At 34.6% G+C, this 22980-nt stretch overlaps 1 long non-coding RNA gene across 2 annotated transcripts in view; it reads right to left on the bottom strand.

The window, feature by feature from the left end:
- LOC148131500 (uncharacterized) overlaps positions 1-22980 on the bottom strand; it is a 100799-nt gene that overhangs the window by 6546 nt on the left and 71273 nt on the right. For both annotated transcript variants that reach the window (XR_015748958.1, XR_015748957.1), the window contains 2 exons: positions 21215-21448; positions 17612-17795 (listed from right to left, as the gene is read on the bottom strand). This is a non-coding gene — a long non-coding RNA (uncharacterized LOC148131500). The remainder of the gene's footprint in view (positions 1-17611; positions 17796-21214; positions 21449-22980) is intronic.

Genomic DNA, 22980 nt, shown 5'->3' with positions numbered 1-22980 from the left:
TTTTATGATATTGTTTATTTTGTATGTATTATGACTTTGCTAAATTTTATTGTTTGTTTTATGTATTAGCTATCCCAAGTGGTAGGTAGGCATTCAAAGAGCAAGAAATATTTTAAAAATATAATAGATGGTTCCAATTGCTTTAATATATTCAATTTACCTCTAAACATTTAGCATGTTTGTAAACATTTTCAGAAGTTACATAAAGCAGTTTCACTTACAGCTGCTTCCATACTGACAGCTGTTAAGATAGCACAACTTAGAATACTTTTTCCTCTTCTCTACATACTATAGACTCAATTCATTTATCATTTGCTTCTGCTACATTTTGGTCTCAGCTTTGCTATTAATTAGAGGTGACTGTAGTTGATTAATTGCTAACATATGTCATATATTCACCATATGAGGAACTGCCATCTACATTTTCCCACTTATTGAATGCCTGATCCAATGGATATAAGCCAAACATTGTTTTTAAATAACTAAAAACATAATCTTATCATAGAGAATAATATGGATATAATCAGAATACAATACGCTAATTCATTTGAAGTGTTAAGAATTCACTGAAGTATGCAATAAGAATAGACCATAATTCCCAAGGTAATGCAAGTAGTGTCATATAGGCCATCAGAATGTTTTTGTATATATCATATAGTACACTGAAGTTTATGTTCCATGTTTCTTGGCAAACTCCTATGTACCTATGAAATTAAAGAAAAGAATGCAGCATCTTATTCGAAAATTAATAAGCCTGATCTAGTGTGGGGTATGTATAAGCCATTTTAATTTCATAGGTTTCCAACATGAAAACAAATGAATTTGCAATGGATGGTTAATGCCTCATTACTGGGTGTTTTGAAACTATTCCAAACATTCTAGAACAGTGTTTCTCAACCTGTGATCTGCAGACTCCTGGGGAGCCATGATGTCATCACAGGAGCTCCACAAAGGCTTGAAGAAATTTTATGTTTTAAATCTTAAGTCTTAAGGGTCCATGACCATGGTACATGGCCACAAAAGGTATTTAAATGAGGTCCGTGGTGAACAAGTTTGAGAAACGCTGTCCTAGAATTTTTAAGTTCTGATTTGAGTTGGAAATATGTGGATAAATATCAAATTAAAGCCTATTTATGAGAAGCTTAGTTCAGCTGTTTTCAACTTGTAATAGTTTATTGAAATGAAGAGTTTCAAGTACTGAAATTCAAACTCAAAAGCTTTTGCTTACTAATAGTTTAGATGATATCTATTTGAGTACTGTTAAAGAATTTAAATAAAAAACTTGTTCTAACGAAAATATACTTAAAATCATCCTTTGTATCAAGGATCTTGGCAAATGGTATTCCAGACTTTATAAAAAAAGGAAATAATGAAATTATAGACTATATCTGGATATGTTTTTGGAAAGTTGCAGCTAGTTAAAAATAAGAGAACCAAAGATATTGTCTGCACTGACAGGCTACATCACACTAGTATGGATAACAGCTACTTTTGGATGATAGGAATAGATGATCCCACTCTGTAGTCAGACTGGGACAACTCCGGATGGCCTGGTCCGTATAGCCAGCTCACCATCAAGAAGTCCCCTTTGCCAGCTTATCACTGCCAAGTCATCACAGGACAACTCAACACAGCCAATTTGCCCCAGGGACAACTCACTGCAAGCAGCCAGAGAGAGAATCAGTCAGATGAGCAAGTGATGAGTAGAGTGCAGACTGGTGGCAGCGGCTGGGGGTTCCCACCAGAAAGAAAGCTGGACAGGCGAGTACACAAGTGGGTGGGTAGAGCACTAAGCAGCAGTGGCCGGGGTGGGGGGGGGGGATGGGGCTTCCCATTTTCACACACCTCTTCTGCCTCTGCTACTGATGCATTGTGTTCTGGGTCATTTGGAGTTTGGGCCACTTGGAGTTTGGGCAATTTGATAGTGGAGGAGGTGTTCAGACCATTCAAGGGTAGCAATGGTGGGAGGGTGGAGAAGTGGTGGAGAGGTGGTGGAGGCCAGGTACATCCAATTTTACCTCCTGCCATCACTGCCACAGCAAGCTATTCAGTGGGAGCAGTGTTAGACTTTGGGGGGGCAGTGGGGATGGGCAGTGGGGAGGCAGCAGTGGTCAGAGGCATCCCATTTTCACACTCCCCATAACTGCTTCTGCACCACCACCCCAGAACATTACCACTACTGAAGAGTCTGAACTCCATATGGCCAAGAGCTTGCTGCAGAAGCAGCAGCAGTGGTGGCAAAGGGTGTGAAAATGAGAAGACCTCGGCCTCTGCAGCTCCTCTGCACTCTGGCTACCCACCTGTTTGTCTGTCTGCTGGCCATCTTCATAAACAGAGAGACTAATGAGCACTATAGGAAAGAAGCCGTGCACTAAGACTGCATGTGCCCTACAAATGAATTTTGAATGCAAACATAAAAAGAAAATAAATGTTCCCTCAGAACATTTGTAAGTGGGATTTGTTCCTGCAAGCAAAATGATGGTTGTAATGAAGGTCTACTAGAAAAAAGTTATACTCTGGAAAAAAAGTAGATGCTTTCCTTTGCTGGCTGTAGCTAATTTTCTTTTAATATATGGTTTTATGTTATACAGCCTCTGGTAGTAAGTGAAATATAATTCTAATTAATTTTTCCTATGGCTGTAGACAAATCAATAACTGTAAGGATCCCAAGGGGAAAAACAAGCAACATGGTCTTCTAGGTTCCTAACAAATGCAAATAAAATGACCTTTTCTTGACAACTATGAATATTGTTCCACAAATTTACTACTAAAATTGCTGCAATCAGCAATTCATAATGCAAATACAGAGCCAATAATCTTAAATAATTGTTCATTGTGCCAAAGCAGGGTGTAAACTTCTACCAATTGTTGCAAACTTCAATCAGGAATGCTCATATGAAACGACTGGACAATCGAACACTAGGAATCTCATTATTTTCATTATAAATTTGTACCATAACAACAGATACATCATTGCATTTGAGACCTACTTTATTTTATATTGGAAATATGAAACTATCAATTGATATTAGAAACAAAAGTAGTGACTCAGGAAGATATGAACAAATGTGATAGATAAAGATGTTGTTATGTTCAATCTAGAGATTTATTATCAACAGCAATATACACATTGTTTTCTTAATGATTGCTTGGGTAACTAGCAGGAAGTTCCAATGTGGTGGACTGGACTGAGAAGTAAATACATATTCACACACATCCAGGAAAAGGCAATGGCAAATCATTTCCCCATTACACCAAGGAAACCACATGGATGTGTCCATTAAATATGATCCAAGGTTATCTTTCTACATATATCACAAAACTACCAGAAAATTTTATCCCTGGTTTATGGGATAAGCAGTTCAATATACTATAAAACAAAAAAAATTTAAATCCCATGATTCTCTTCCTTCCTCACTCTTTACAGTTCCATTGCCTACATGTGGTTGCTAATAAGTTCTTGTCAGACTTTGCAATATTCTGACAAAATTATATAATCATAGAATATGAATTTTGAGAGGTCAGATTTGATTGGACACATGTTTTAAAATATACAATAAAAGTAAAATAGAATTTATTACAAATGTATGTTCATAAGAAAATATTCTATAAAAGCAAGACATTAAAATAGAGATGAATGTTTTTTTTACCCATGAAGGCTGTTAGGCTATTGAACAGGAGCTGATTTTTTTTTAAGTTTCCTTATGATAAATTCAGTTAACTTACCGAAGCATGTTGGATCAATCATAACAAAAGAGAAATTTGACTAATGTCTATGTGATTATAGGGCACATTATGTGACTCATATGGCATACTAAACTGATCTAAACAATCTTTTCATGATGACATCTGAAAAGATATCACAACTCTCTAATACTTGCTATTCTTTCATGTTCTGAATGAATCCCTATTACATCTCACTCAATATTGATCTTTAAACCATGTCTCCCAATCCGTTTCCTTGTGTGGTCACTGAACAGTATAAAAGTTCAATAGGAAGATCAGCTGCTCATCCACTTTTTTGCTAAAGCAATTTGTATTATGGATTTACTTTAGCAGTCTACAGTGGCAGTTGCTGTTTTTACTATTTAAATGCTTTGATTATCTGACCTTGCTTACTTTATCTTTTTAAGCGATGTGTACTGGCTTTAAAAGTTGATCAATAATGGGGGATTCCTCCACCGCATTACGCAGAAATCAATCCTGATTTGGGCTATTTGTATTTGCTCTTACAAGTCCATCTGTCTATGTTAATTTTATATTTTCTCTTTCTTTCGTAAGTAATTTGAACCTATAGTTTCAAGCAGATATTCCTAGGTTTCAGAGGAATACAGGGACTATATTTCAATGGAAGAACTAAGTCAGAAAAGTTGTGAAATAATTCCTTAAAGAATTTTAGGTTGATGTGGCCTAAACTTTGAGGTTCTGCTACCACAGCAGTTTGGATTGTAAATTTCAGACAATTCCTGTCAACTTATTACACTGCATTTAATAATACTTGAAAAATTCTAAAATTTACTCATCTTACTGATTTTCAATTAATTAATTTGATGAGTTAAAGTACTTATAGTCCCAGTCACCACAAGCTCATGTATCAATTGTGAAAGGAGTACTTATTGATCAATAGAATAGATATCTCAACTCTCTAATAATTGCATTGCTAATATAGATAATGACAGGGATGGTGTTGGTGGTAGAATTAAGTACCAAAGGATTGAAAACTTTCAATATCATTCTCTCGGGACCTACTACAGAGCTGTCAATCTCTTGGACCATGAGCCAGATGCATCACGTGCTGGCCACGCCCACTCCCAGTTTAACAAAGTGGGAAAAACTCACGATAAGTCACATAATGACACTATGACAATGCGAGTTCGACACCCCTGACCTAGTAGCTTATCTACTGTAGCTTATTTACTAACAGATGTTCACTATATAAATTAAATCGTATAATTGGTAATCAAGACAGTAACATCTGTTAGCCCCCAAAAGGTATCCCCAAAGCTAAAAGCTTTTTGATTGATGCTTATTCACACATATTCAGTTTTATATGGTATTATATGAAGTCTTTAGTAAGCCATCTTTTCAATGCAACACATAATTTATTTCTTGAATTATGATGTTGGTGACTTTACTCTCTCATAGGACCAATTAGCCTTCAAGTAACCACAGTGTGTCCTTATGCATTGCACTTCCTTTCGACTCTACACAGTGGAATGTGGATTAGTAGCAGTGTCAATAGAAATGAGGGACCCCATAATTGGGAAAGCATAGGCAATTATTTGTAAAACATTATTTGCAAGGTCAATGAGCATTTTTCTCTGTTCCAAGTATCTTTAAAATTATTTTGAAGTTGTGTGTCTGTTAACATATAAAATGATTGCCATAGTTACAGAATGTAAAGATCACATTTTATGCTATTGTAAAGACTATGTCTTTGGTATGGCAACCAGGCAAAAAAAATCCTTTAGGCAAAGTAGTACTCAGTGGGTGAATGGTTTTAAGAATATAGAATGTGCCCTAAATGGCACATTCACTCTTTGCCGTGCATTTAACGAAGAGGGGAGAATTTAGAAAGTGCTATGCTGCGAAAAATGATTCCAACTCAGTTCAAGAAACTCCAAGATTACAAACACCCTTAAATGAAAATCAAAGTAGGGTTTTTTATGATTATATTATTTCCATCAACCTGCAAGGGAGGACCTAATACTTGTGATTGGGAAGGCTGAGGCGCATGCAATTAAGCCATTAGATGACTTTCTGTTCCCGATATAGTTGGTCAAGATTTAAACATTGAGCATACTAAGTGTCTATGGGCTAAGCCATGTTTTGTGCTTATAAACACTATTTAGAAGACATGAAAACCCATCTAGCTTATACAGAGTTTGTGATGGACATACATTGTATGGTCAGACATGTTACCAGATTGCTTTCAATCATCCCCAAATAATCAATTTCACCTTTCCCTTAGATGGAATTTAGACAAATTTCCAAGTGAAATTTTAATTCTAAATGACACAATTAAGGTCATTAAGATATGTTGGTGTAACAATCTATTTGTATAATTCTATCACACTGTATTAAACTTTTCTACATTAGGAAATATTCAAATTATATTGACTATTTCTTATCAAATAACAGATGGGAGGAAAATGATTGGTTTTAGAGTTGTTTCTATTTTGCTTTGTTTGCATGTCTTATTACTGTTCAGTTTCTTTTTATCTTTTAAGTGTACATCACCTTAAATGAATTGATGAGCAGAAATCTGACACATGCTTTAAAATGAAAGGTGTTCATGCATCTTACCAATTATAAAATCCATATACACTCTAAGTCTGTCTGTATAACAATGGTGATAAATTTTGCTACAGTTGAAAGTGGAAGAGAGACGAAAGGAACATGGTGAACCATGTTTCAATCAGAATAGAGCTGGAAGGGACCTTGGAGGTCTTCTAGTCCACCCCCTGCTCAAACAGGAAATCCTATACCATTTTAGACAAGTGACTGTCCAGTTTCTTCTTAAAAACCTCCAGTGAGGAAGTTTCTCCTTAATTCCAGATTGCTTCTCTCCCTGATTAGTTTCTATCCATTGTTTCTTGTCCTTCCCTCTGGTGCTTTGGAAAAATAAACTGACCTCTTACTCTTTGTGGCAGCCTCTCAGATACTGGAATACTGCTATCATGTCCCCACTAGTCCTTCTTTTCTCTAGACTAGCCAAACCCAAATCCTGCAACCGTTCTTCATATATTTTAGTCTCCAGGCTTTTAATCATCTTAGTTGTTCTTCTTTGCACTTTTCCAAAGTCTCAATGTCTTTTTTTGCAATGCGCTGACCAAAACTGGATGAAGTATTCCAGGTGTGGTCTTACTAAGGCTTTATAAAGTGGTACTAATACTTCATGTACTTTTGATTCTATGCCTCTGTTTATACAACTAAGGATTGTATTAGCTGTTTTGGCTACTGCTACACACTACTGACCAATGTTTAAATGATCATCCATTAGGTCCCCAAGGTCCCTCTCACAATTACTGTATTTTGAGCCAGGTTTTGCCTTATCTGTACTAATCTAATCTGTATTAATCTAAGTGAAAGCAAAAAAATTCCAATTCTAGAAATAAAGAAAGTAGTGAAAATACCAAACATAAAAACTAGAATTAGCTGCAAATCTACTGTTCAGGGAGCCATATATTTTAAAATGTGGCATTACAGATGCTGTTGTAAGTTGATACAGTACATTATGTGACCATAGTAACTTATGATGTCAATCTTTGCACTCCCCATTGTAATCGAGAATCAAGAATTTGAAGTCATTAAGCAAGTACATCAACCCAAGCCATTGCAGGCTTGGCCCCTCCCAGTCCCAAACCTCTAAGTAAGATGTGGCACAGCTTCTGTCTCCCCCCAAATCATGTATCTCTCCTCATCTACACCTTTTTGGTCATCCTACACCATGCTTTTCGGAGCAGAAAGCAGCCCTAGAACAAATGGCTCTGGGGCTACTTGCCATTCCTCAGGAGACTCTAGGACAACTCACTGTGGGATAACTCTCCATGGACAATTTGCGTTGCGACAACTTGCTGAGGGACAAGAGTTACACTGATATCAAAGGAATTGTGCAATAGAATAATTAAAGAAAGGATGCCAAAGGAAGAACAAAATGAAATGTGAATGACAAAAATTACAATATTTTTATATTATTAAATAATAATATTACTATTACATCATCATCATTAATAATATTATTATTATTATTATTATTATTATTATTATTATTATTATTATTATTATTATTATTAATCTTGTGGTAAGTTGTTCCGTGGTGAGTTGGTCATGGAGAGTTTCCTGAGGCAAGTTGGCCGTGGCAAGTTGTCCCATTCTGGCCTCAGGAAGCTTCAGCTCCCCCAGCCCACCCCAGCAAGTGCCATCAAACATTTGTTCACCCAGCTGCATTCTCTCTCAGTTCTCCACACCAAACTTTCACCTTTTGCTGTCTCCTTTTTGGAACCATCTTCCTTTCTATTTTTTCCCCTCTTCTTTCTGAAGACACTGCTGTCAGGACAGTTGCACTGTCTTCAGAATGTCTTGTTTCAAAGATAGCACAGCTTTATGAAGATAGTGCAGCCTTCAGAAATCCATACAGTATTTTTAAAGGCATTCCAAAAACAGCACAACAGTGAACAAATGCTTGCTTGCACCTGTTGGACTGGGTGGCAAACCCATGTGAGGCTGGGTAGAGAAGGCAGCCAGGTGAATGAATGAATGCTTGCTGGGGCAGGCTGGGGTGGCCGAGGCTTGTCAGGGTTTGGCAAGCAAATCCAGAGCTGTGTGGATCTGGATCATACTTGCCATCCTGCACGGCAGGATAGGATATCAGTTCATTTTTTCAACACCATATAACTGAACAGTCACTGAATGAATGTTCATAAATTGAAGAATATCTGTAGTGACATCAACTATGCTACTGTACCTCACTATTGAAGAAGATGCTCCCGGTAGAGGTGAGAAAAGAACACTAGAAGTGTTTTAATCTCATCAGGGTCAACCAAGACATGATGATCACCCATCTGTTCGGTTAAAGAGAATAGGCACTTATATTGGGCACAGTGCTATATGCAAATGTCAGAGATGTATGCTAACTTAAATGACAATGGCAAAGGAGCATGTCATGCTGTGTCAGTGAAGGAAATGGTAAGCCACTCCTGTATTTAGCAGAAAAAACACACAGCTAAACTGGCTAAGTGGTTGACAATATAGTGCCAGATTATGTTGAATGGTGTTTATAACATGACTAGATTACAGTCTGGTTGCTGATGTTGCCATGCAGACACAAAAAAATGAAATCTGCAAAGACAGAATTAAAATGGAAACATGACATATAAGAAACATGAACAAGGGAACATTCTGGGCAACGAAGAATGGAATAATTGACTACACATTGACATCATTGACACCAGCTAATTGAAATGGACTGGGATTGATCAAAAGATCACACTATTTTCTATTCGGGACACAAAATACAAGGGAAGAATGACCTGCTTTGGTAGTCAAAAATAGTAGTTGAGAACAATGGAAATAGTAGAAGAATAGTAGAATAGTAGTTGAGTACAATGGAATCAGCAATTAAGTAATATCAATTAAACTTTACAACCCCTTATCAGTATGACTATCCATGTTTATGCTCTAAGCAACTGATACTGAAGAAGAGGGGGATGATGGGTTTTATGATCAAGCTGAATCTTAAATCAACAGAATGCAAAAGCAACATATGTCACTGGACACTGAAATTCAAACATTGGAAACACTGAGGAAAACATGTTTGTATATACAGGTAATCCTCAATTTATGACCACAATTGGGATCAGAATTCCTGTTGCTAAGCAAGCAGGTTGTTAAATGAGTTGCACCCAATTTTATGACCTTCTTGCCAAGGACATTAAGCAAATCACTGCAGTTAAGTAGATCATGCAATCATTAAGCAAATCCAGCTCCACGTTGACTTTGCTTGTTGAGAACTACTGGGAAGATCACAAATGGCAATCACATGACCCTGGGAAAAGGTAACTGTTTTAGATGCATGCTGATGACCAAGTTTCTGAAATTTGATCATCTGACTGTGGGGATGCGGTAAGAGTTGTAAGTATAAGGACTGTATAAAAATCACTTTTTTCTGTCCATTGTAACTTCAAACAGTCACTAAACTAATGGTTGTAAGTTGAGGACTACTTGCATAGTTTAGTAAATCAAAATGAAGCAGAAGAATGCCATCAATTTCTTCCACTCCAAATATTTTTTCATTGTTAATACAGTTTACCAAAAATAAAAATGAGATTATTACAAACTGGGAGGCTACAGGAATTGATAGAATATCAATAGAAATATGGCAGACAGGAGAGGTAAAATCCCTAAAAGGTCTAATCATATTATACTAGCAAATCTGGAGAATGACACACCAAGCAATTTACATGTCAGTACCAAAAAAGGACTTAACAGTATTCAAACCATTGTATCTTAATTTCACATCCTGTCAAAATAGTAATTAGGATTATCCATAGATTAGAGCCCGACATGAAAAAGATGCCAAATGTTCAAACTGGGTTTAAAAAAGGCCAAGATACAAAACAGATTATTGTTGATATCTGTTCATTAACTGCAAAAGACAAAGAATGCCAAAAGAACCAAATCAACATATATTTTAAATGATTATAGAAGGGCCTTCAATTGTGCCAACCATGGGTATCCCATAAAAATGAATTGCAAATTCTTGTAATGAAAATCAAGGATCACAGTGGAAAAATGGAACTTTATTTAAGTATAGGGATGACCTGTGGCAAACTACTGACCTAGTAGTTTGGCACAGGTCCACAACTGACAATAAAGTTAATGAGGTGGTGGAAGTTTCTGCTTTTTACAATCAATCATCAACAATAGAGGAACTGGTAATCAGGAACTACATCCCAGGACAGCACTTTGCAGAGAAACAAGGCAAACTTTGGAAAATATATTCATATGTTGTGATATATCTATACTGCAGAGAGCAAAAGTGTGCAGGCATTAGTTTTTCTATAACAGAAGCTAAAGTTGGACTTTAAAGAAACAGGATAGAAAGAGTATAGCTGCTTTTCAAATTTGATGTTGAAGAGAACTCCTGAGAATAATTGATGATGATGATGATGGATCAAGTCAGTGCTTATCATTATTGACAACATGTAGATTTTATCCAACCTGCTGCTTCAAGTCTTCCAAAAGTACTTCCATTATCATTGTATCAGTACTTCCATTAACATTGAGTCCATTTTGTGGCTGATCTATTATATAGTTGGATCTATTAGTTTCTTGTTATCCATGTCAGTATAGGTTTTATGATATTATGGAGGATAGGTTGATTAGATTGGATTTTTCCCCTCATTTATTCCGACTGGTAGGATTGGTTGCTTTATTTTGTTCAAAAATTGTATTGTATAGGCACATTGGGGTAGATTCCATCCTCTACTTTCTAATTTATATTTGTGTATTTAAAATACTAGGAGTTACATCTACACTGATTTAGTTCTTTAAGGTTTTGAGTACTTCGAATAATTTTTTTACTTAGCTCTTATGTAGCTTCAAACTTTTAATGGATTAGACAAATAATGCAGATAAGTCTTTTAATGGCTATTAGCATGGTAGCTAAATTAAACCTTCATGTTCAGATTCAATATCCTTGAGAAAGCCATATGCTGGGATCATCATGGTTCATCTGGTCAGCCATAGCAATAAATTTATTATGGTCTCATCCAGGCATTTCTTTTATTCTTATGATATTATAGTACTAACATTTAATCTTCAAGTTTTATCCAAATTTAAAATAAATGCATTTTTCCATATTAAGTTAATTCAAAGGCATACTTAGCCAAGTATATTGTGCATGATGTAATCTAATTGATGTAACCACATGATGTAATTCTCATAGTAAGTGAAATATAATGGGAGCAGATGCTAAAGTGAAATTTTGGTGATGGAAATGTAGAAATGCAAACGTTTATGTATATGAGTTTAGAAAACATTGTTCTGTCATCATTGCAATTAAGACAGCAACATTTGAAAGACTTATGTTGACAAGTGCCTCCATATCAATATTTTGTAACCTAACTGATGACAAAAGCTGCCTGAAATTAATTTAACTTGCACTTTGGGACTGCTTCAGATGCCCCTGCAGGAATTCTAGTTCAGCTAAGCCCGAGATTCAATTCTTTATGGTATGCTTTAATTCGTAGACTATTAATTGCCCTCAGTGTACATTATTGGAGATAATGTCCATTTGCATCATGAGATTGTTTTAAAATAAATATTATTATTTGCTGTACATAATTTTAGCAGATATTCACATTCTTAACAATGTTAGAATTTGGGATATTACAAGACAGGGTTTGGCAGAAAGCCATTCTTTTCATTCCATCTGGACATGATAAGAACTGCTAAAATTGATGGCTGAATTTGCTTTTTTCTTTTCTGTCAATATCCTTTTCCTTTCTGTGATATGCAAGCCTGTGAATGGGAGTTGTCAGATTTACATTTGTCACAGTTCATACGCTTGGTTTTTTTTTTTCAAAACCAGGGATGGGCTAAATGCCATCAATAAACAAACAAAAATAAAAAAAAGTTAATATAGAAGAGTCATATTCTGTAAGTTTATTATAATGCTTACTAATGTAAAGTTTTAAGACACTGTGGAAAGAGGTGATGCTCAATGTAATTAGGAAAAAAAAACACCTCCCTGCTACTTGCTAATTCAATAAAAAAATGAGGAATTTCAATATAACCTTCGGAACACAATTCTTCCTTGTCATATTAGTTCCAATGTTAAACCTGGTTTAGCGTTTAGTTTTAGTTAAACCAAACTCTGGTTACTCTGCCGTAGCTATAACATATAACTGATGTAAGTTCTTAATTGTGGTACAAGAAACAATGCACAATCTATTCCTTTCTTAAAAAGGGTGGGAAATGAAATTGTGAAGATATTTAAACAAACCAAACAAAGAACTGACTATGTAACACAAAAATGTCTCTCTCAGTGAATTCAGTGAAAATTAGACAGGCAGAATATGGCATATAAAAGAACTCTTATACCAACCATACCTGTTGTTATATATTCTAAAGAGTTTTCCTTAAATGGAATACTTGATATTTTAATTTCTTGTCTACAAAAATATCTGTTTTCTGGGGAAAGCAAATTAAGACAAAAGTTAGAAGATGTAATTAAATTCTGTAAGCCTGGTATTTTTGAATGGTATTTTCTTTTTCTGACTGTCCCTGTAAAATGCAGTAAACAGCACAGCCAAGCATGAGGCATGCAGCGCCAAAATGAATGCATCACTCTCTGACCAGTCCTGAAACAGGCAAGTCCATACAGTTTTCCTCAAGTGGGTAAATGTTAAGAGAGAATAATCCAAGTTTCATGATGCAGCAGGACAAAGCTGGGTAGTGAAAATTATGTTGCAGTAGAGTCTTGAAAATATGACTGTAAAAGTTAATCAATAAAATGTCTATTCCTGTCTATTCACTAGAGGCCCCAGCTGCATAGCTTCACACAATCGATACTACAAATTATTACGATTTCCAGGTTCCCACTGGACATTCTGAACAAATCTTTCAAGTGTAACAGGCTCACATCGTGGGGTTGTTGTAGCCTGGCTTCCTTCCTCTGCACTCCCCACACTTCAAATTTTCGGTGTACTTCATCAGAAAAAGTAGCAAATTAAATATCTTAAAGCCTCTGGACTTTGTGCAGCAGCTAAATTCTGGATTATTCTGACTTTCTTTTGTGTTTCCTTGATGTTTTCTTCCAATATTATTTGAACTTATATTAGACAGTCATAATGAGGTAATCATGGAGGGGATAACTTCACATTTTATTTTGTCCATGTGCAAACATGTCCCAGTTTTGAAATCCCGAATAACTGGAAAAAAAGGCCATAGAGATATCTACCTACATTTTTCATTCCTTTATTTCCTGAAATATTAACTTCCCCACATCTATACATTTTTTCAATGTTTTAGCAATGTTTACCATGCTGAGACTGCTCTTTGTGTTCTCCTGCCTTAGGAGAATGATTGCTTCAATATTGCCCCAAACCTACTGTATTAAGTCTTTCTGGGGTGTTATACAGACACACACAAGGAACACCTCTATTTTCTCCCTTACCTCCCAGCTTCTCTGTGGTGATAGCCTATCTTTGAATTTTGCTCCTCAAGAATGAAAAACTGTCTCCACTCTCAATCCTTTACTATGGATTCCCCCCCACCCACCCCTCCATTTAAGGGTTCCATTCTTGCTAGAAATATTACCACTGTCCATTTGGTAACTGCATCCTTTTATAATCTCACTGCGTTCATTTGGTCAGCTGCTCCTCTTTAAGAGATATAGGAACCAGCCTATTTGCAGTCTCTGTCACTTCCCCCTCTGTTTATTCATAAACCTGCTCCATCCTGTTTCAACACTCAGCTGTGTTGTTGGTTTTTTAAAAAAATATATTTTCACAATATTTGCATTTAAACTTGATATGCAATTTTATCTTGAAGTGCAGGCAAATGTTTTATTTTAAATATGTCTTTTTATGCACATTTTGCTATTTGTTTTACCTCAGTAGCATATCAGAACATTTGAAAAAGTGTAAAAATCCAAGGAGAACAACATCCTAATCTTTGTATTAGTCTCAGAAGTGTAAACCAGGTTGGTTTGCTTGGAAGTTCAGATCAAACAAAATCTTTATGCATTTCTATTTGGTAGCAATCAATCAAGTAGTGAAGCCAATGTTATCACAGCCATTGCAATTGCACATAAACATAGACTAGGAGATATGATAGTATGCTGCTTTTTTTTTTTTTTTTTGCTTTGTGGCCAGGTGAAATAGAGAAAAGATTTTCCATCTGGGTAGAAGTATGGTTGTCAATTCAAATGAAATTTAACATGGATCAGTATCTAACCAAAATGTGTGGAAAGTTTAAAATTCTTTTCAGCTTTTAGAAAAATAGTTTTAGTGGCCAACTTATCAATTAATTTATCAGGCACCTTGGAAACTTTCTGTATTTTCTATTTTCACCATCTCTAGCAAGTGGAGTCCTTGGTAATCTGCCATATTAATATTACTAATAAAAGGCAGCCACTTATCAAGTCTTTGAAGTGTTAAAATGTTACATTAATACACTAGTACCTTGGTACTCAACTGCTTTCACACTCATTGAATTTGGTACTCAACCTATTTTGACACAAAAAATTTGTCCCACTACTCATTTGTGTGGTACTTCCTTATGACTTACTACATTATTCCTTATGGGAAAAAACTGTTTGATACACATCATTTTTGGTATTCATTGCATCTCCTGGAACCAAGTAACGATAAGTACCAAGGTAATTATATCTGAACAGAATGCTTGCAAATTTATAAAATAAACATATAACATGCTAGCAAATATTTAATAAGAATCTTTTATATATTTTATTTAAAAATAGTTTTTACTATCATTGATCAATATTAAAAGCACCTTCTTAACTACAGATAGTTTTGACTATATTTCTACCTTACATAACACAATTATCCATAGTTCTTAAGAATCTAAAAATCATTTTTACTGTTTGCTTATTATACTAACCTGGATTATGCAGCTTTAGTTGTCATGTTTAAGAAGTCTTGCTTTCCTCTTAACTTCTGTTCCACAAATAAAGCACAATCCTTATAAAGGGACTGAAAATGTTGCCTAAAGGAACTATGACACAACATGTATAGCAGAACCAAATTGAAATGATTATGCAAAATGATGTGAAATACTGTTCGATACTTCTCCAGTAATATGCAGCTATCCCTACATTTTATTCTCTATAATGAGGATAACAGATCTATTTCATTACTTTGAAAAACAACACTGTTTTCCAAATTATGGCATTATGAAGATACAATGCCTTAACCAAATTTTACTTTATGTTATCTCATCTCATTCAAGGTCTACTGCGACAAAGACTTTTGTTAGGGATAGTTTTAAGATACAAAATAACTCGACCACCTTTATGTGCTTGGGAATTCATTCTTATTTGGTCCTCCTTATGTCTCCATCTATCCTTTCAGCAATTCCTTTACCTACTGGCTGGACAAACTGCAGCCCTAGGACTTCACATAACACTTCACATATTTTATTTTCTTCCATGCATCCATTAAACCACACTACCAAAATTTGGCAGCACAATTATCCCATTCAGCAATGCTGTTTTCAACTGTTTGATGAAGAAAATAAAAATCATACGTAGTAGTTATTAGTAGTTTAGTAGTTTAACACAAGAAAAGAAAAAAGTCACTAACTCCTAGAAAAAAGTAATAGGAAGGGGAAAAAACCAGAAAGTTCTTGCTCCAGTAATTTTATAGAATAGAATCCTAAACTTTCCTTCTTTCCTTCACAACATTACTAAACGTTTCCCCCCACAGCATTACAAACAGCTCCCAGTAACTGAAAGATTGATTGTGCATAATCTGTATCTATCAGCCTTGTGAACTTAACTAAATAGAGCTTTTTATATAGTGGCTCCCACCCTCTGAAATATCCTGCCAAATGATTTTTTTTTTCCAGAAATCTCATAACAACAGGTGCTGTTCATATGAATGCTGTCTCAACTTTTTTTTGCTATTCCCTGAAATTATTGTTAGCACATGATAAGGGGATGAAAGGACACAAAATGATGATATTTTGAGTGTTTGTATCTATGAGACAGAAGATAATAATTTTTGTCTATTTTCTACAATTTATATATTGTGTTACAAATATTTCTTAGTTCTTTCTCATAGTCATTTTGGGAAAATCCTAAGCACAACCTGTCCTCAACCTTGTATCTCATAGGTTCTAGTTTATATAACTGCAATCTTACGATTGTTTTTACAATTTTAAATGATGGAGGCAAGGTTATATAATTTATTTTCCTTTTTAAAACTTGTTTATGTTTTACTTTATGCTTTTTTTGCCTGTGACAGGTTCTTGCTTATATGGCAGTACTATTTATATTACTTTCAATTTTTCCTGCTTGGGAACCTATTTTGCTATGATTAGCTTGTTCCTTGAGGTTCCAGGTAAATGATGAACCAGTTTGCTTGGCATTTTATATCGTAATTTCAATGAGTGAAACTGTTTCAATCAAATATGGGGACACATAACTGGCACCATAAGAATATTTGATGATCTTACCTGATAGGTTCTGCAGAATAAATTTAATACTATTGTGATTTGATCCAGAGTAATAAAAGGTGTTTATCTTAGGGAAATATTTCACTTCTTACCACAAGTTTTAGATTAGTAAACTTTGTTGTCATCAACGTATCAGTGATATCTTAGAACTTTTGCAGATCACATTTACTTTATGAGAATGCAAACAATCCTTGAGCTGCTTAAACTGGAGGCACAAGGTAACAAGCTTGACCAAAAGAATGCATTATTCAGAGCATTTAATGTTAAAATGTAGAAGAGAGAAACACATTCTGCTGAAATGCATACCTTTCATAAGTCACATAAAAACTGTACCCTGAATCATAAACAGCCTTTTTCATAAACATTAACAAATGTTTAAAAGCCTAAAAGTTTAAAGTTTTCTAAGAGAAAAAAAAGGAAGACGTAGAAATTGAGTTCATTTTAGCAACTTCATATGTTACTCGTTACTCTGACTAGAAGCTCGAACTCTTAAGTTTGCTTTAATTTGGGAACATCTTGCTTTGAGGCAGCTTCTTGAACGAAAAAAGACAGAGAATAGGAGCCATATGTAACCTTCAGACCCCAAAAGAAAGAAGATGATGAGAATGCCATTGGCACATAGACAATAAAAAACACTATTTCCCCTCCAAACCAGATTTTCACATTTTCTAGAGGTGGGGAGAAATATCAAACAGCTGCTAGTTAATATCTGTTCAGTGGGGAAAAAAATGGAAACTATTTTGAATGAGAATCAGTAACTTACATTTAATCAATATATTAGTCAATTGCATTAACAAAACACATCACATGATCAAAACAAACTCTAAACACCAAACTAAAAGGATTAATTCTGACTTCTGGCTAGTCTTCAAATCTTTCTGAAACATCAAAACAAACAGCAACTCACTTGTAATCACTAATTCTTCGTGAGAATCTATAATGCATATTCTCAGAGGCTTCAGCATTCTCTTTCTGTCATTTCCTACTGCTCTGGGAAACTGTCTCTGCTCCCTGCTTGCTTAGCTGCCATTGACTTGCTTTCAAGCTGGATTCCATTAGAAGTTTTTCATCCAGACTGGCGAATTCTTGGGCTGGAAGATAATAAAAAGCAAGGCAGTTTCCAAAGAAGCCAATGATAGGCTTTTTTTTTATTTCTTTGTTTAATCGCACAGTTAATTAAATGAAACTGGATCTAAATTTGTATTTTATAGGTTTAAGTAAACCCATTATGTTTCCCAGTTATTAACAGACATAAAATATTTTTAAATGATTTTTAGAGGCCCAAAATTTTATTTTAAAATATACCAGTCATATTCTTGTTTGAATCAAGACAATTCAATTAAATTCAGGGAGATTAATTATCAGGTAAATATTTGTAGGATTTTAGCTTTAATAGTTTAAAAGTAGCTGACAACTTCCAAATTCGTTATCCATGCAAACATACAATTTCTGGATTCATATTTCTTTAAAGCAGACATGATTTGTTTTATTTCAAAAATACCTTTCTATTAATAACTCTCTCTCCTTTTTCATTTCCATGTTTGCATTCTATGCCTTCTAAATAATTAAGACAGAAACTGGAAACTTCTGGGTCACTATTTTTCCCCATTATGTAGAGTACCCCATACTGTAAACAAATTCTCTTCCAAGGTCATCCAATAGATGGCACTCTTTCATTAGAGCAAAGAATCTGGAGCCCTGCGTTTCAAGCTATCTCAGAAAAAAAATAAGCAATTTAAGACAAAGACATTTTTCCTTTGTTCTTTTGTTGACCAAATTCTAAGAAATATATACATATATAGGTGTATATTTAAATATTTGTCCTTTAGCAGAGATATACAGTTGACTGATTTGATGTTGATGCTGTTGTTTTTACAAAAAAGCTTTTTTTAAAAAAAAAATACAGCCTCAGATATACAAATGTTTATTGAGTTATGTAGTTCAAGTTTAATGAGGTACAGAATTACATTTCAGAATAAACATGTATCAATGAAGAATGGTTTATTTTCAAAAGTGAAGCCTATTAGTAAAGGTTGTGCAAATAATACAATCTTAAAAAGGAACAAAATGCTGAGGCACCTTGTTGAAAAAGCATCAAAGCCAAAATTAAGAAGGTCACATTTTATATATGGTAAAGTTTATCAAATATTATCCTTTTAACAATCCTATTTTATTCTGGCAGAATAATGTGTAAATTAGGCTTCAATTAATTCACAAAAAAGGAGATATGAATTATATAAATCCAGTACTGTCATAGCAAAAATTGGCTACCTTTTATAAATATCTTACATATTTCAAAACACTTGTAATTATCTGATGAGCTGACTATAAATTAAAGTATTTAGTCATCAATTAGGAATATTTGGAACAATCAAACCTGGCTTTCCTCTTCAGTAAAAATATAGTTCTAAAAGCATTCTATGCTGTAACAATTGTATTCAAACCTGGCTTTTAGAAACATCTAAAATGAATATATTATATAATATATAATATATTCATATATATAATATATTATATATGCTGAGAGGTAAGATTATATTAAATGCAGCACTAGAGGGTAGCTCTAATGAAAATATCAATGTATTTAGTTTAGAAAGGTGATGTTTTCCAGGCTGAAGTTGAAAATTGAGAAGAAAGATTCACTGAAATTATTAAATTTTTAAAAATGCAGTTCAAATATCAAGAAGGGAAGAAGAGGGGAGAAAACTATTTTAGCATTACAAAAATACAAACAAATCAGCTGGTAGCTGCCTACCCTCATACAAAGAAAGCTAGATGCTTGAATAAACTAAATTATTTCTTGTTTATTCTTAAACTCTAGGCTTGGCATTAGGAATATTCTATGCCATAAAATATTGTATCTACATATTTCAGGCTAGTTTGAAGATTGCCTTTTGAGAGAGTGGGGTGGATGACAAAATGTAACTGTTCAAGTAATTAAAATTATAAATGCAGGAACACTGCTGCTAATCTTTATAACTCCCAAATGCAGGTGGCTTTACAAACAATTCCATTTCTTGAAAGTAGCTGTTGTGCCTGCGAATTCTGCCTTCTGACTTGCTGGGTCTGAGATAAAGCTAATTTGAAGTACTGCCTGCTATTTTTTTTTTCCTTTACAGAACAACCCATGGATATAAATATCAAGGTTTGTACATTTTCTAGGGAACTTGCCCTTTCCTACCGATAAAGCCTATTTATGTTCCCAATTCTCTGAAGAATGTCTTCTAATTCATAGCGTGCTGGTTGAAAAGGGTTAAATTATTTTAAGTTTACCTATGCCTTGGACTTGAGCCTCTGCTGATCCCAAGCCAGAGGCACGAGCAGCTGCATGCTTTATTTACAATCCCTTTGTCAGACTTACAACTGCCTCAGGCTATAACATAGTGTACCTAATGTTCAAACTGGCAGGTAATCTTATGTCAAACATACTTCTTTGATTTAAAGTGATCAATAGATTCTTGTAAAGAGGTAATTTCTCTGATGTTTCCACCTTGCCTTTCTTACAGGTGATTCACACAAAAGCCTGCTTATATGATGTACAAACAATAAACAGAAAGCTATAATCATGTTTTTTCAGATGTTTCCGGTGCACAACGATTTTGGATCAATACCCTGTGTAATACAATTATCTGCAATGATCTGGTTGTATTGAAAAAGAATTTGCAGCAAACCTCTAGGGGGTTTTATCCAGAAACATGTGTCTAGCAATGTTGTGAATAGTGGAAGAGAAAATTAAGGGTTTGACACAAGCTGTCCATTACGTTCCAAATGACTTCATTAATATTTTATTTGCTAAAAATCATATCTTTCAAAACTTTACTATAGGGGAGGATCTGTTATGCTAAAGGATGATAATGAGGCCATGTCCTTTCAATATTGACTATTTCCTGAAAAACACCTCTTGACATAGAAGCCAGATGCCGGGCCTTTTACATCTCAGGCAAAACCTATCGGAAGGAAATTATTGGTTGTGCCTGACTGACTCTTTAAATGCTTGACAAAACAAAATGGGAAATTCTGTTTGTCCTCTGAATCTGCGTGGTTACTATGCATGTGAGAACAGCTCTTTGTCTTCAAAAGGACTCAAGCCATCAGTTTCTGAGCTACCACCTTTCGATACTGACAGTTAGTTGAGTAACATAAAGGCAATTTTAACCATCACACATGCTAAACATGATGTGTTTGATAAGTGTGTCTGCACACATTTTATTTGATTTATAAATTCTATAATAAGCAAATGTGCAAAGCTTGGTAAGCTGAAATGCCTCCCCTCCCAATATATATTTTTCATACTATCCAATGGCGTGCAGAAACAAAGGAACACAGTTGTGTTTATTTCTATTTGATAAAGCTGCTTTCTCCAGCTCTAAATTCCCCCTAAAGCCAGACAGGGAACATTTTGTGTTCATTTGATTACAGCAATCTTTTGTCCATATGATTGATATTTCTATTCTATTACGCAGTGCCAAATTCACAGTACAGTAATCTTACTATTTTCATATGTTATTACCTTGTCTTTTTGCATTGCTCTCCTGTACATCTTGCACTTCAGTTTTACCCTCTGAGTCTCAGTTCCCAATTGGACGGCATTTTGTCTTCTGTTCTCTCCCCCCCCCTCTCTCTCTGAATATTTTCAGCTTCTTATCCATATTGTCAAAGCCCTCTACCTCAGACATTTTAGCTCTGATATTGTCTATTGCCTGCAAAGCCGGGGCGTCAGAAGCTCAATTCGATTGCATATTGCCTGTGAAAACAAAAACATTCCAAGAATATCTATACTATTTATAAGGAAATTTTTCTTTCAATTTTCAGCCTGCTTTTTCCATCAACAGGATAAAAAATGTATACCTTTTCTCATTAACAAAAAGGTCATGTTCTGACTTGTTCTATATGATCAAAAGTTCTACATACTTTATATTAACCCCCCCCCCCACCTCAAAGTTTGTGAAGGGAAATTTGCAATGAATGATTAATGCACTTTCTGAAACCTTCTGCAACACATATCCAGCTATTAAGAAAGTAACTGAATTTGTACAAAGAGACACCCAGCAGCTGGGAGAAAGAAAAACTTTTACTTTCCTATTTTCTCCCTCATTAAAATGTTTTAATTATAAAGAAATATCCATGCATTGTAATGTTACAAGATGCAAAGTATAGGATTTCAGACTTTCGTTGTTCTTAAACTATCAATATTCTTATTATGCTTATATATATCAGCACTGTCAATTTAAAGCATCTTTAACTTCTGAATATTCAATTTATTTGAGAATATTGAAATGCAAATGAATAAACAGTTCTGAGGGATTGAAAACTTCATGAAAAAAATAATTTTCATATCACCCAGAAGAGAAAATTCACAAGCATCTGTGTTACGTTGGCTTAGTGCCACACCTTGATTCTCTATCATGCTCCATCATGCTTCTTTTAATCTGAATATTTAGTACTCTTTCATGTCTTAATTACAGCAAATTGCACACAGTTGGCACCATTTCTTGAAATTAATCCCAGAGTACTTTGTTTCTGTCAAGCACACTGAAAGCCTTGGAGAATAATAGTAAATGTTATTGCAGATCTAAATTTAAATGACTGTCTATGTATTTAACTTAAGCCTTTAATTATTCGTGCTGCACTGTTTTTGGTTCATATATTAACATTTTTCATTGAGAAGTTAAAATTGCAAGAGACAGTTTAAAACCTGCAGATATGTTTAGATGTAAAGTTAACTTGACAATCATTATTGATGCTAACATATTTTTTCAGGTGTGTAAAAATTGGACAGCATATAATATGCTGACAAGATTTCATTTACCTTTTCATGATTATGAAAAGTGATTATTTGTTAAAAAAACGAATAGATCAATATTATTTTTAGAAATATAATTGTTTTGTACTTGGATGTGTTTGTGCGTCTATGTGTATGTATGCGTATGTGTATCTGTGCATTCTAACATGGGGATGTAAAATATGTATTTCTGTATCAAGCACGCTTCTACAAAATAGGAAGGTCTGCCTGCAGTCAGTCAGAAAAAACAAGTTTTGTCATGGTAGCCTTTTGATTTAGCTTGTTTAACCATTGTTAGAAGAGCTGCTTTAACAAAATGGAAATGTATAGAATGGCTCCTAAGCTTCCACCACTTACTTCACATAATATTTTTTTTTGGAAAAATTTTTGGGGGGAATAAAGGAAGATAGATGCCTGATTGTAAATGCAAACATCCTGGATTACTAGATAGCACAAAACATGCAGCACAATTTTTTTTATTTTTTTTTTTGCTT

This window comes from Notechis scutatus, chromosome 3 (genome assembly GCF_049901735.1).
Source record: "Notechis scutatus isolate UNSWTSFEM ecotype Mainland chromosome 3, rNotScu1.2, whole genome shotgun sequence".
NCBI classification, from domain to species: Eukaryota; Metazoa; Chordata; class Lepidosauria; order Squamata; family Elapidae; genus Notechis; species Notechis scutatus.
The sequence above is the reverse complement of the archived record's forward strand: the minus strand, read 5'-3'. Positions and strand labels throughout refer to the sequence as shown.